Source organism: Athene cunicularia (assembly GCF_003259725.1).
Source record: "Athene cunicularia isolate RWA chromosome 14 unlocalized genomic scaffold, athCun1 chr14_part1, whole genome shotgun sequence".
Lineage (NCBI taxonomy): Eukaryota > Metazoa > Chordata > Aves > Strigiformes > Strigidae > Athene > Athene cunicularia.
In genome coordinates, this window is record NW_020799118.1 from 1,980,128 (window position 1) to 1,994,923 (window position 14,796).

The following is a 14,796-nucleotide window of genomic DNA, read 5'->3' on the forward strand; positions in this document are numbered from 1 at the left end:
TTACAGAAGAGTTGGATGACATCGGGGCGTGACACTTGATGGATCTGAGAGTTCTACTTAGTGTTTACTTCTGCTAGAGTTCCTGTGAAAATGTGCACGAGATGCTTTTTTTTTTTTCTTCTGTCATGTACTCCAGGTGTTATTGATGCCATGTGGCTGACATTCAAAATGGGCCGATATAAACTGGAAATAACACTAACGCTTCAAAAACGTGTAATGGAATTTACCATGAATGCAAACTGATGAAAAAAAGGGGTTAAAGTGGGGCAAGCTTTCATGTATAATTCTGCTAAATATTCATACCTGGGACCCATTTCCATGGGTGCCTGTTTACCAACATCTATTTAGTCTTAAAAAAAAAAATAAAAATTGATGTCCACCCGCCCTAACCCCAACATATTTGACAGGTCTATTTGGAACTTTCGTTTTAAGAAAGGTAGTGAGTAATCTCTGTTTTTAGAGAAATGCTCACCTTTCCAAATAAGTGATCCCTGAAGACCACAGAGAGCAGACAAATCGATTGCAGATGGGGAGTGAAAGGTGAAGGTGCTGATGTGATCTTTAAGTGCATGTGTGGATTAGAAGACATTTATAAATTGTTTCAAAAGGTAAAAGTCTTGGGGGGGGGGGGTTTGTGTGTGAGTGTGCACGCACATGCGTGTGTGTAGGGAGGTGTTTGGGGTTTCTTTTCATTTTTTACGGTTGTAACCACAGGGCAATCACTTGCCAGATGTCAGGAAGGTCTAGCATCTGATTTTGAAGTTGAACGTAATAGATGATCTACCAGGGGGTTCGGCAAACATCACATATAGCTTTAAACTGTCATTGCAGACAAAAAAATCTGGGAAGGTGACATTTGGTGACATACTGGGTGACATTTGAAATGACAGCACTTGCTTTCAGGTGTCGCGTTCCCTCCTGCTGTGAATCGTGGGAATCTGTACCGTGGCTATGACTTGTTTTATTGATGACCCCAATTTCCGCAAAATGTAGGCGAAGTGACTGCGCACGGTCCTGCCTGTACCATCCAGTGAGAACTGGTGCAACGGGAGAGGGCAACCGGAGAGTATTCGCTATGCGTGATCTGAACGACTTCGTTCCGTACGGGAGTTGTAACCTCTACTTCTTCTAAAGAGTTCAGTGAGGAATGAATGAGGAGAAGCTTAAAAATAAAATAAAATAAAAAAAAAAATCCCAAACCAAAACCAAACAAAAAAAACCCAAACCCAAACCATTGGAGGAGTGTCTCTGCTTTACTCCATAGACTTCCTAGGACTGCAAAGTTTCAGGAGCCATAAAAAGAGCAGTTCAGTGCTTGGGTTTCACCAACCTCCCACTGCTCTCAAGAGTCATTAGTAAGTGCTCACCTTCTAACACATGTAAATGAGCTGAATGCTGACTTCGGAAAGCTCTCAGAGCTATGGGAAAACTTGGCTAATTAGCGACTACCTGGGTTCTTGTTGACTGCTTCTCTTTCTTGTTGCGTACCAGTGAGCCAGTTCCTTTTGATTGCTCCTTACTTTTGCTGATAAGGGTTAAAAGGACTCCTGGCAGAACTGTGACCACTGGAATGAGGTCATCTTTGGGCATGTTTGGACTGGAATCTACTGAAAATCCTTCTCAAGGTGAAAAGCTTGTCGAGTTTTGGGTCTGTTTTGTTTTTTCCTTCTGTGCTATTCGAGCTACAAAGGAAAACTGAGCTGGTTTCAGACACCATTTAAACCTATCTGCCAATTTTATACGAGGAAGTTTACTTTCTTGAGCCTTCTGTGTAACTTTAAGGAAAACTCCGATGCAGAACTTGCGGAAAATCATCAACAAATGGGATGTATTATTCCCATTATATATCGTATCATTACTCAAGTCAGTATATGAAACAATTTTATGAATCAGAATTAGACTTCTGGGAAGATATTCTGCGTCATTTGTTATCAATATTATTTTAGATGCCATTAACTGGCAATAAAATTTGGATGCAAGTAATTTTAATTGTTGAAGGTTATATTAGCACATAATGCTCTAATCAGGGTGGTTGGTTTTTGGTTTTTTGTTTTTGTTTTGTTTTTTTGGTACTTAAAGAAACTGTACTTTAACAATTTTGTTATATTCAAGAAAAATATTTGATGTGGGGCCTCTGAGGTAGGGGAAGGGGCAGGAGGAAGTACTGTACCTCTGTGCACAGCAAATTACATGCCTAAACTTTGTTTTAAAAACTCCTATTAGTAGAAAACATCCTGTAGGATTTCAACATGCGTAGGTGAAACAAGTATGTTATTTTTCTTCCTTTCTTTTAACCCGCTCTAGAGTCTATTTAATGACTGAACAAAATCCTGAAGCTCCTGCTTGCTAATATGAACGAGTTAAATATATATCTGTGCAGCACAACAGCTGTAGGGCTTAGAAGTGGCACAAAAGCCTTATATTGGTTCTCTCCACCGGGAATGAATTTTTAACTTCATGAGTGTGGCTTTCCAAGAACTAGTCTCCATAAGGAATACAAGAATAACCTTAGCAGATTAGCCAGTAGTCTATCTAATTTTGTGTCCCATTTCTCGAGGCTTATATAAAAAACAATAATTCTGGTTTATGAAGCAGGTGGGAAAAAAAAAAAAAAAAAAGTAGATATTTAGTTGTGGGGGAAGGGAGAAGCAATGTAACTACCGATCCCAGTAGTTAGGGAATCTGGTTAATCTGCTTTCTTAACAGTGCTGAGAGACCCTAGGACAGGGTCTGTATCTCTCTCCCCCCTCCGCCTTCCCTCTTCTACCCCCTGATTCTCTATCGGGAAGCTTTTTATGGGGAGGGAACACAAACAAACCTTATATGAGAACCCTTTAGTTTTCAAGAAATTTATTTTTCACAAGTGAACTACTGGTAGTCACAATTAACACTTCTCACAGCCCTTTTTGCTGGAAATGAGTTTATGTAATGTCTTTCAAAGTTTTCACTCGTATTTCCATCTTCCCCACGGAGATCATAGAGGACTTTGCTGGTGTTAACAATGAAGAAAACTTTCTTAAGTCTACTGTAGCCCTTGGCCTCAATAACATCTCGTGTCAGGGAATTGCAGGGGTTGTTACAGCTTGGAGACAAGTACTGAATGCAAACAGTGATATTCATGAAGTGGCTGAAAACTAATTTTATTTAGACCATAAGTGACCGCAGGACTTTTCCATCAAATGTTTGTTGATTTTATTCCTCCTGAAATGCAGTCCCTCTCTTTTCTTCACAAGTCCTGGCTTCTAATTGTAATAGCTACAATTAAAAAAAAAAAAAAAAAAAAAAAAAAAAAAAAAAAAAAAAGTGTAGTCATTGTGCTTTTTACATCTCTCTCTCTGAAGATCCATCATGGCTAGCGAAAGGAAATAATAAAGTTAATTCTCTAGAGAACCTGGGCTTATTATCACACGTGACCAACGTAGTTGCTGTGCTCCTTTTCCAGTTGTTCTCATATGTCAGTTGATGAGGTAGGAGTGAGGCCCAAATTCTAATTGAGTGATGAAGAGAAAAAAAACATCATTGAGAGAGAAAAGAACAGCATTCTTTTCTTATTAAAATGTTTATCAGGTGTCCTCAATTATAAAAACATTAACTAACCCACCATTTTACCTGTGTCCAATACTGATGCTATTTAACATTTTTAATCGTGATCGGGAGGATGTGATAAAGAGGAGGCTTATTAAGCTTGCAGATGTTATCAGCTAGGAGACATCTGAATGCCGAATGTCAGGAGACTGAGCCTGATGAGTACATGCATGGTTTTGTTATAGATATATTGCACTATTATAGATACATGGCTCTAGTCAACAGAGACAAGAGGAAAGTACTCAGCTTACACAGGAATAATCAAGTGCCTAAACACGGGATAGAAAACACCTGGCTAGGTGGAAATTCTGTGGGAAGGGATCTTGCGCTGGTGCCCCTGAGATGCTTTTCTTGACAGCAGCAACATCAGGAGTTTCAACCCTCGAGCTGACCTCCTACGGCCTTGCAGCCATTGATCCACTTCACAACGAACCCGTTGTTTTTCCCAATTCATTTTCAGCTGGATCAGCAGCTCAGCTGACAGATTTTGAATCACTGGAGCCATCACCAGGGACACGAGGGTGATGTGCAGCCAGAGTCGCTGGGATCGCACCTTTTGACAAAAATGTCATCCCGGATAAGTGTAAAATAATGGTGAAACCACTGATGGCAGATGGGATGAGAAATTCTAACTGTAGAAAATTTAGCGCAGACATTAGGAAGAACTTTCCCTTGATCATTAAATGTTGGAGCAGATTGGCTAGGGAGGCTGCAGAGACCCTGGCTGTGGGTCTTGAACAACCTCGGATAGACACGCATCTGTTGGGAAATCTGATGTATGATTTTTCTGCCTTCGAGCAGGGAAACAGATTTGAACTGATCTCTGGAGGTCACTTCCAGCCTTCTGATTCATATCCCTTAATTATTTGTAGTGCAAACCGAGTAAAATGGAAGGTTTTTCTTAAGGTACGAGGACTGAATTTTGCAGAAATCACCCTTTTATTGTTAATCGCTTCAGTGCAGGCAACTGGATTAGCCACCTTCTGTTTGAGGGAAAAGGGAGGAAGAAAGAACATTAATCATATCAAATTTCCCTCTCAGCATTTTGACAATAAGACGGCATTTACGAAGAACTTGGGTCATACAATATCTATCTGACTGTCATTAAAAGAACCCCTTTCCAAGCAATTTTATTAATCATAGAGCTTACTACAAAAAAGTGTCAGTGTGACCCCACCTACGACATTAATCCAACAAAGATATTCGTGATGGTTATCTTCATCTTGGTATCTCCCGCTAGAAGATGCCAGTTTTGAATGAACATCCCTGTCTATTTCAATAGAAATGATAGGACTGCTTTTTTTGCCTTTTTTTTTTTTTTTTTTTTTTTTAAAGCTCAGAAGTGACACTAATACTGCCTATCCTTTTTCTCTGGTTCCCTTTCAGTAAAGAACTGAAGGAGCTATAGGGTAGTAGTAAGGGCTCTTGAAGTATATATGCCGCTGTATTTTGTGACTTTATATTTAGCACGGATGTGCACTTCTTAGCTCCTGAAATTAGAAGTTCACCCCAATAGATCTTACTGATAGGCCCAGAGCACCAAGATCTTAAGTGCTTGCTAGGAGAAGTCTTGCTCTTAGCAGGAATAATATGCTTGGATAACTGTTTGGATTCCATGGAGACTGATGCCTGGCTGGAGCACAGAGGCAAAATGATGCTGCAAAAAGCCCTGTAGGACTGTTTATGCCCTTTTCAGACAGAATTGATAATTACTGCTCCTAGTGCTATAGCACATCACTCTCCCTTTAATTCGTCCAATAAACCATATTTTGCCCTTTTTTTTTGTTTTGTTTTGTTTTTCCTTTTTGCTAATGAATGAACAAATATATTTTCTAGGTCATAGTGGTATTAATTCATGACATTTTGTCTATGCGCCTCCTAAAACCAGTTGAACTGACGGCACTCAGCACACAAGAGGCTCAGACTTTTTAAGCACTTTCCGATGGAATCTGGGAGGTGGGCAAACCTCAGATAATTAGAGGGAGGTTATTGGTATGAAAATGCAGACAGGCTGTAAAGTCCCGCATAACGGTTACAGTAGCTTTTTGAAAAGGCAATAGCATGTAGCTGATGGCAAATAGATCCCTCAATCTATGAATTTTAAAATGCAATAAGCAGCACAGAACAATATAAATCCAGGAAGACTGCAATTTATCTGCGCTTTCTTGTCTTAACTCATGCAAAGACAGCAGGATTACATCATATAAGGAGGAAAGTCTGTATTTTCTTCCCTGAAATCTCAGACCGAGAAGCAAATATCCTTTTTTGATAGTAATCCGTGTCATTTCGCTATGTTCACTTAAGAAATAAATAAACAAGGTGAGGAAATACATCCATATGCTTTTTACAGTTTTATAAATTTATAGATTCCAGTAAAACAAGTGCTTTGATGATATGTTAAATTGGGTTAGGCTTGAGCATTTATAGCTCCGCTTTACTGAAGTGAATCCGATAGGTGCATCTTTTGAGAATGTTGGTCGAAAGTGACTGTAAAGATTTCTCAAGTACGCGACAGAATTAAATGTTGCAAAGGCTTGAGGAATGGGTACCACGGTGGCCAACAGTTGAGGTATGGTGGTAGAGAATTGGCGTTTCTCTTGTTTTCTGTTGGGTATTTCACTTCATACGCAAAGCAAAACGTTGGGTCAGATGAAGAATAACTCTGTAACTTAATGTTTGCAATGTTCATCTGGAATACAGGGAATTGCTCAAATAAGTGCTATACTTGTAGCTTGCATGTCCCAGACATGAATTTATAGGCCTTTCCTGCCCCAAAAAAAAAAAAAAAAATCAAAAGGAACTATTTTATTTTTTCTAAAGATGGGAAGAAAAAGCTAAATGCCCTTTTGTGTCTGTGTGTGTGTGTGTGTGTTACATTGAGTATGTTTTCTTTCCTGACAAGCCCTATTAGTTCTGAAAGCGAAGATGAATGATAATTAATCTGGTTATTCTCAAACTCTTTATAATGACAAAATTGCTATATTTAAGCAAGTAAGAAACGAGCATCTGTGCTTGTGGGAGTGGATTCTTGCCCTGGGAAACTCAGAGGTGAACATGTCACTGTTGTGCCCCTAACAAAAACTGCTTACAGCGTTTCCAGTAGCTTTTTTGTAATATCCAAGAAAACATTCTCTTTTTATGTGTGTCTGCGAGAGAGAGACAGACACGTGAGCTCATTTCACCGTGGTGGGAAGCCGGGGTCCGCATGGAAGTGTCTTAGCAGAACAGCAGAGCGAGCGAAGCAGCACAGAGGGATGGGACTGCCGCAGCCGTGGTGGCAGTAAGACCGAGGGAGGAGGATTTGTTTGCTTAGGCACAGTCTACAAATTTACCTCTGCCACTTTAGTTTAAAGAAAATAAACTGTGCTTCTACCCACAACTACATAACTACATTGTACTCTAATATCTCTCGACTTCAAAATGACAGCTAAAGCAGATTAAAGCTGTTTACAGCCTATGGGAAGTAGTATGGTGGCTGCTGGCAATATTTCTTTCTCGCTCAGTAACCAAAGTCCGGTCATAAATCTATATTCTTCTTCAAGGAGGAAGGCTGTGATTAAAGGATTCCTCCTACAGCTGTGGCTCGGTGATAAGAGCTTTATGTTCAGACCCTCCTAAGCGACAAAAACGAAAAAAAAAAAAATCATTTTTCATTAAGTTAGCTACTCTAATTTGGAGGCGGGGGGGGAAGAAGCATACAAGTAGTTTGGTCAATGACTTGCTGTAGATTTGGTGGAGAGCACTGTATACAGTATTTCTAAGCAGCAGCTGGGATTTGAGAGATAGACTACAGCCCTTGTACCACCTCATCTGTGTCCCTGCACAGCAATAGTTTTCTCTAATTTTTTTTTTTTTTTTTTTTTTTTTTTTGAATACTTGTTAGCTGTCCTAGTCCTGTGCCAGAAATGCAGGCTTACCCGCCCGAAAAACTTCAGGCAGGAACCTGTGAATTGTCCTTCCAACACAAACATCCACACGGAAGGAAAAGAAATCCTAAAACTCAGGACTGCTGATGTGCTTTTGTCTTCGGCTGAGGCCTTCACAGAGCAGCTGTAGAGACCAAAGGAAGGACTCCTGGGGAACCGAAAGGACTTTGAACGAAGATTTTAAATGATCGGAGCCGTACTGTGCTGCCAGACATCATTCTATCAGGCAGAACTTAAAATGAACATTTTTGTGTTACCTTTTCCACTGGAAAAGTAACAAAACTGAACTAAAAGCACCAAAACAAAAGCCAGTAACCTATAACACAGCAATCCTGATGCATAATTTGCAGGGTTTGAACGTTTCTGATGACAGAGCACAGCTTGATTATGGTAGGGAGGCTAATTAAACTATGCACCAAAATCATTGTGGGAATAATACAATGCCTGGTACAAGAAAAAAACAAGTGCAAACTCTCATCCTTCAGCAACTCAAGACATGAGTTATCTCACTGCGGCATATGCCCCCAGTTGAGCTCTTTAATTCAACAGCGACAAAAGGTGCAGTCAGAGATCCGACAGCAACATGTTTTGATATTTTCTTAATTTTTAAATTGGAATATTGGAATTTTTGCTGGTACTGAGTTTACGATGTTCGGCGTTTAATTCGCGCAACAGTGCAGTGCAAAACGGGATGAGGGTTAATCAAAGGGGTTTATCACTTTTTAATTATCTTCATTACGTCAGAATAAGATGTAAATTTTCATTTCACCTTGTTAGCTAACGTTTTTTTCACCAAAAGTTTAGATTTGCAAATCATCTGTCATTTTTAATAGGAGCAGATGCTAGCGGTGTTGAAGAACCTAAATGCTTCAAGTATGATAGACGTTATTAATTTGATTGATATACAATTTAATTTGACTTAGCAATTATTAATGCCATTTAGCATCAGTGTCGATATTCAAAAAGGTAGCCTATGAGCAAGAACAGCAAGGCAAGAAAAGAGAAGGATGTTTTTTTTCCCCCCAGATCTGCTTCTAAATAGATACTCCTTTTAAGCTCAGTACTGTAAACACTCTTTCCTCCTCCCCGTCAAATTTTTAGTCACAGCTATCACCTGGAAGGTTATTTTCTAGAGGCGCATAGTTATCTCACCTTCTGAGAAGCAAGCAGTAAGCTTATTCTTAGCCTGGAGACATTTACCAACAGTGTTTTATATGTTACATTTATCAACTCTTCCAATCGCGGTGAAGCCAACTGAAAAACATACCTGCTAATGGAAAAGAACTATTAAAGTACTGCTGTGCGTTCACCTTGCACTAAGCCAGCTGCATATAGCTGTACCATAAATCACCGGTAAATGATTACATTCCACCAGAATAACTGCCGAAAGAGTAAACTTCCAACCGACGGGGAGGCTGTGTTAACAGAATGAGAAGTCCGTTCATTTGCAGAATAACGTTATTCAGGTGTATACCCTGGGTTCACTCAAACAATGGGAAAAGGCCTTTTGGATGTGCTGAGTTTAGCTTGCCTTTCCTCTTCTGGGGTGGGTACGAGGTCACTATTTTCCATTGCTCAGGCTGCCTGAGGCTGGGACTCCCTGAGCAAGGATGGGTCTGCGGGTGCCAGGCTTCGAAGACGGGGGTAAACCTGAGGAGGAATGAGCAGTGGGTGAGGTAAGGGCGCGTGGCTGCTCGATGCGATGGCTCAGGGGCTGTGTAGCAGAGGGCTGGCCACTCTGGCATCAACTCTTTAAACCTTCCCACTAAACCTGACAGGGCTTGCCCATCAGGAAAAATAGCTCAGTGATCAGGTGCTCCCCACTGAGACCTAGAGGAGTTTAATTTCTGTCTTTGGTTCGAGCGCTGACTTCTGTGAGACTTTGGGATTGCAAATGTACGTGTCAAAGTGAGAAAGGAACAGCTAGTTGCTTTCCCCGGGTTCCTCAGGAGGCAGATAGATGTCCTGCCCTTTCTGTCAGGCTGGGGAGCAATTAGAAAGGCTCAAGTCTCTCTTTAATTATACCAGATCAAATCTTTGTGTGGCAAACAACCTGCCTAGTACCTCAATCTATAGCAGCTGAAAAAAAAAAAAAAAAAAAAAAAAAAAAAAAAAAAAAAGTGGGTATCAATGCGTTAGCATCTGCTTCACACCTATAACCTCAAGGGAAGTAGTGCAGCTTGAACTGCACTGTGCAGGTGGGGATGAGAAGAAATGAGAGGGATGGTGGGGAACGTGTGCCCGTTCCCGTGCGCCTGCAGCAAGCAGAACCCTGGGGACGCGCAGTGGCAACCAGGAATGGGAAATGCAAATGGTGAGGGATGCTGCTGCTGGGGCCCAGTGAAACTTCAGCACTGTCGAGTGAAGCCAGAGGAGTGCAGAGGAGGGGAACTCGCCCCACTCGTGTTTTCCGCCTGAGAAGGACTTGCATGGGTTTGAAATTGGGAGTAAAGCAGAGGACGTCAGAAAATCTGCAGCCGTTCACAGATGAAATAGTTTGCTGCGTGAAACCACTGGTTTTCACTCACTAAGTCATTTCGTTATAATCTGGAAAAAATATTTAACATTTTCAAATTGTAAACAAGTGCTTAACACCTGTCTGCTTAATATTTTGATGGAACTGATCAGAATGCATGCTGGGCCTGATCCAGGCACTGGCAGATATTTTTTTTCTGTTTTGTTCTTCTTCAGCCAATTTCAGCTCCTCTTTTTTTTTTTTTTTTATTTTTTTTATTTGTGTGTGTGTGTGTGTGTGTGTGTGTGTGTGTAGAAAAGCAAGCTGATTGCTCCCCTGGGAGTAGCCTCAGGTAGGACTAAGGGCTTGCTGATACATCGGGATTTGTAGAAGCACAGAATCTGAGCTGTAGAAATTCACTGGTCTCCATTTCCCTCTTCCCCAAAATATCTGAGAAAGCAGAATCTGTATATCCTGAGCACAGGGGGAGAGGAATAAGTCAAAGGATTTCAATGTGAAATGAGAAAGTTTAGTGGAAGTGTGTGAAGCTTTTGGGTTCAAGAAAAACCCAGTGCTACTGGCAAGCCTTAAGGAAAAAAATGCTCTGCGGGTCCCAGGGCACTGAATACTCAGAGCAAGTCCTGCCGCACCTCAGGTTTTCTTTTGCTATTGCTTAGCAACTCCATCCGTAGCTTTCGTATGCAAGCCAATACAACTGAAATTTGCTGTGACTTTTTTTTTTTTTTTTTTTTTTTTTTTTTTTTTTTTTTTTTTTTTTTTTGACGTGCCGTTGTCCCTGTCACACCCAAGGAATGATAGGTGCACTGACCTAGCAATGTCAGAAAAGGGGAAATAATTTAATAGATGTTGAAGCCCAACCCCAAATGTAGGATGGATAGATGAAATTTTGGGTTTTAAGTATGGCCAGGTACTTTTTTTGCATTATGCTTCAATAAAGCATTTAAAGATAGTTATGAATAATAAGTAAGTAATTTTATGCTGTATGACTGCAAAGCATAGAAATGCTCCCTCTCTCTCTCCTTTTTAAGTGTAAAAATTTCTTCCATTAAAGGCCATATATTCCTTTCATTCCTGAGATGCAGCTTCCATTGATGCCAGTTTATGGTCCTGAAACTTTGGCTGAAGATTAAGAAGGAAGTCATAAAAGAGACCTTTTATGGGTTTTTGTCTTCTAACAATTTGAATCGAATACTTTCCCAATAAAATGTGTTTTACATGTATTTTAAATTCATCCTTTCGAAGTAATGTCTCTTTTTCTAAGAAACTCGCATTTTGGAAATGTTGTGACATATTACATTAATTGAATATACGGCCTCAGAAACTGGGAGCACCTTTTCAATTGCACTGAATGCATCCAAGCAGACTGCAGGCTCACCACGTAATTTCCAACAGAAAGAGGAAAGGAAAAACGTTTTCTCACTGAAGGCAAGATCAGCACCGCAAGAAAGCAGCGGCATCACTCTCTTCTATCCATTAACTGAACTCTTGTCATTGCAATTCCAAGAGTCTGTGAAAGAGAAATCTCAACCTGCCAGGCTGTTCCAGTTCACAGTCAAATTATTGGTTTCCCCTAATTAGAGACCTTCTTGATAGCTGTTATTTTGGAGCATTAACAACAACATTAAGATAGTCACACGAAAACACAAACTTTCATAAAATTATTATATATCCATGTTCCTCTTTTTAAATATTTCCCATCGTTTTTTTTTTGTTCTGTGACACCGCGGCAGTCCTTGTGTTTCAGCTGGCCACAGGTTCATGTCCCCATCGGACGTTACTCTTCCCACGAAGGCTAGGCAGAAGCAGAATACGTCCCAAGACTCTTCATTCTCCTCGGGCAGAGAACTCCATCACAAAAGCACTTTTTAGGACTAAGGTTGCAGATGCTTCACGCGTGACAATTCATATAAGAAGCTGAAGCTGGACTATCGGCTCAGTGCTGCCCTAGTAGGGTGGTCCCGCTCCTGCCCGCCAGTCTGGCCCTTCCACTGCTTCCCCTGTGCTGGCTCTGCCCTCAGGGGGAACCCAGTGACACCTGTATCCAGCCTCAGTTACAACGCAGAAAATATGTGTTGGTTTTGGGATTTTTTTTGTTGTTGTTTGTTTGGTTTTTTTAACTGGTTTGGCGTGAGGAATCTGCAGGCTGATGGTTCAGAGAAACATCCGTGCTGGTGAACTGAAGTGGACTCTGCAGAGCCTCCTTCAAAGAACGGGAAAGACAGATGATATTTCAGCAAGATAGTGATATTTTATACAGTGTTATCTAAATGAAAAATAACCTCCAGTCTGCAATAACTTGGTAAGAGGAGCTTCAGTTTTCAGTATGACTCTCTGGCAATGAATGAGCTATTTAGAACCTTATGGACAGCGTTTGCATAGACACAGTGGCTTCTTGTGAGATTGCAGTTTGTCACTTGCTGTGTACACGTTGGGTTGTTTTGGTTTTTTTTTTTTTTTTCATTTTCAGTCTGTGACAAAGTGAAATTATCGAGTGTTGAGTTTCCAAAGATTTTATTCATGACGGGTTGTGCGAATTCATCTTTGTACAGAAGGCTCTCCTTAAATAATGAAAAAGCAGAAAACTAAAAAGAATTTTTGTAGATCCCTTCCTCCAGTTCCATCACTTAAGTCTAAACAGCCCAAACCCCTCTAATACACTCGTAAGATTCTGCTGCATGGAAGGGAATTATTATTATACATGAAGCCCTCATTTTCCCACTTAAACACAGAAGTATTTGATTCCTTTATATTCCTTTCCTATATTCCTCAGCTGCTAGAAAAGTAAAAAAACTTATCTTTTCCTGTTGTTTTAAGCACTGCTTAAACACGATTTCTTTTCACCACATTTTTTGTGGTGAAGCAGCATCACCACCAGCAGGTTTTTACCAGCTGGATTGGAGATGTTTCGTCAGCGGAGCTTAAGAAATGAGAGAAGAAAAAGAAAAATAGCTATGAGAAAATAAATCTGAGTTTGTCTTATCAGAATAGATTTTGCTGGAAAAAGGCCACATCATTCTTCTGCGCTACCAGAGCCTAAAATCTGAAAACGTGGGATCATGAACTCCAATCAACAAAAGCTCCTAGAGTGGACATCAGGCACGGGACCACTGGGACATACTTCACATTGATGGTTCTCATTTGAGTACTCTGCTCATAAAATGCTTTACGATCACAAAAGGAAGGCTGTTATACAAGAACAAATTATTATTACTTCCTTTTTTCTGGAATCTGTGGCTGTGTGAGTTCTACTTTTATAATCCTCCTGCAAACAAGCCTCCCCTGTTAGTCAGCGGAATAACTGCTGACTTAAAGGCAGGCGTGGCAGGGCTTGTGCGTTTGAAGCATCCATCCTTTGCACAAGTCGCTTCACGCGTGCGGGGAGGGTGGATAGTTTTTTCGACATCTATTAAAATTATTTGAGATTAAATATAATCTCTGGTGTTTAACAATATAAAATCATAGCCTAATTATTGATAATTCCTTTTTATATTTATGATACTATATTAATAATGAAGAACTCATTTAGTATTAATATGGATGTTCTAAGTAGCGCTCCTCTGTAATTTATTGTTCATTAATGTATCATTATTAGAAAGTATTCCCCTCTAATGTTTTAGTGTTGCTATAAAGCTGGGGATATGGATAAAGTCGAGATAAGAATTTACCTTTGCAAGTAGCTAAAGACAGAGTGAAGGTTACTTTTGTATTTCGGGTCTTACTTATTTTGCAATTTGAAAGGGGCCAAACGAAGAGCAAAATCGAATACTTCTCATACGTTCCTGACGCTCCTGGTAGAGACACAAAATGAGCAAACCTCGTATTGACCCTGGAATGAATCAGCGCTGCAGAACTACATACAAAATAGTACAGCAATTAAATTTGCATTACAGTTGCTATACAATAGCTCCTAATGTCAAAGAAAGTTATTGAATTTAAAATTGTGTTTATTTCCTTAGAAGTTTAATGCAATATAATCCCATATATTGAGCAAGTGATTTGGTTAATTTATCTCATGTTGATGTCCTCTTCCCTTCGGTGGCATCCACTTTATCATCTTTGTGAGGGACTGAAAGGAAGTCTTCATTTATTTGTCAATTCTGCTTTGGCTATATGCATGTTCCAGCAGACTATAATAGTCCTATGTTTTAGGAGATTAACTGAAATACAGAAACGAGTATTACTTTTTCCTGTATTCAACTTGTTGTTCCGATATTGTTGCAGTTTTTCAAGCCAAATCCCCTATTGTTAAGCCCCGGGTGAGTGGCTGTGTAAGAGGAAATTAAATCCTTCCACCTTTAATGGTATTATTTAAAACAGGTTTTAAACCCTTCCAACTATTTGCAGCGCTCTTTTCGCTAAGCGAGGAAACAACTATGGTTTTGTATCATGAAAACAACGCCACTGTCCAGAGCGTGGGAGTCTTTAAGGGTCAGTAGGAGCCATGAACACGCAGTTGCTGGAGGGATCAGTGTGTTTCGTAGGAGCCGTGAAAGTGCTGAGGATGGTTTGAGTATAAAGCACCAACACTTACAGCAGAAGCCTGTGTATGATAATAGTGTGTGATACAAATGCATCAGTAATATCCCGATGAATCTTTTTTAATAGCACCAGGAGTACTCTGGGTTTATAAAGTTCAAGAGGACGCGTTTTTTCTTTCCCGGGTCAGAACCTGGTGTAATGGCTGATCTCGATACTGGGATGGATGTGTGTGGAGTTTAACATCAAGAATCTGTTCCTTAAAACGTTTGTTACATTATTTATTATTTTCCGGGTATTTATGTGACAGTTACAGATGTCATCTTAAGCTGC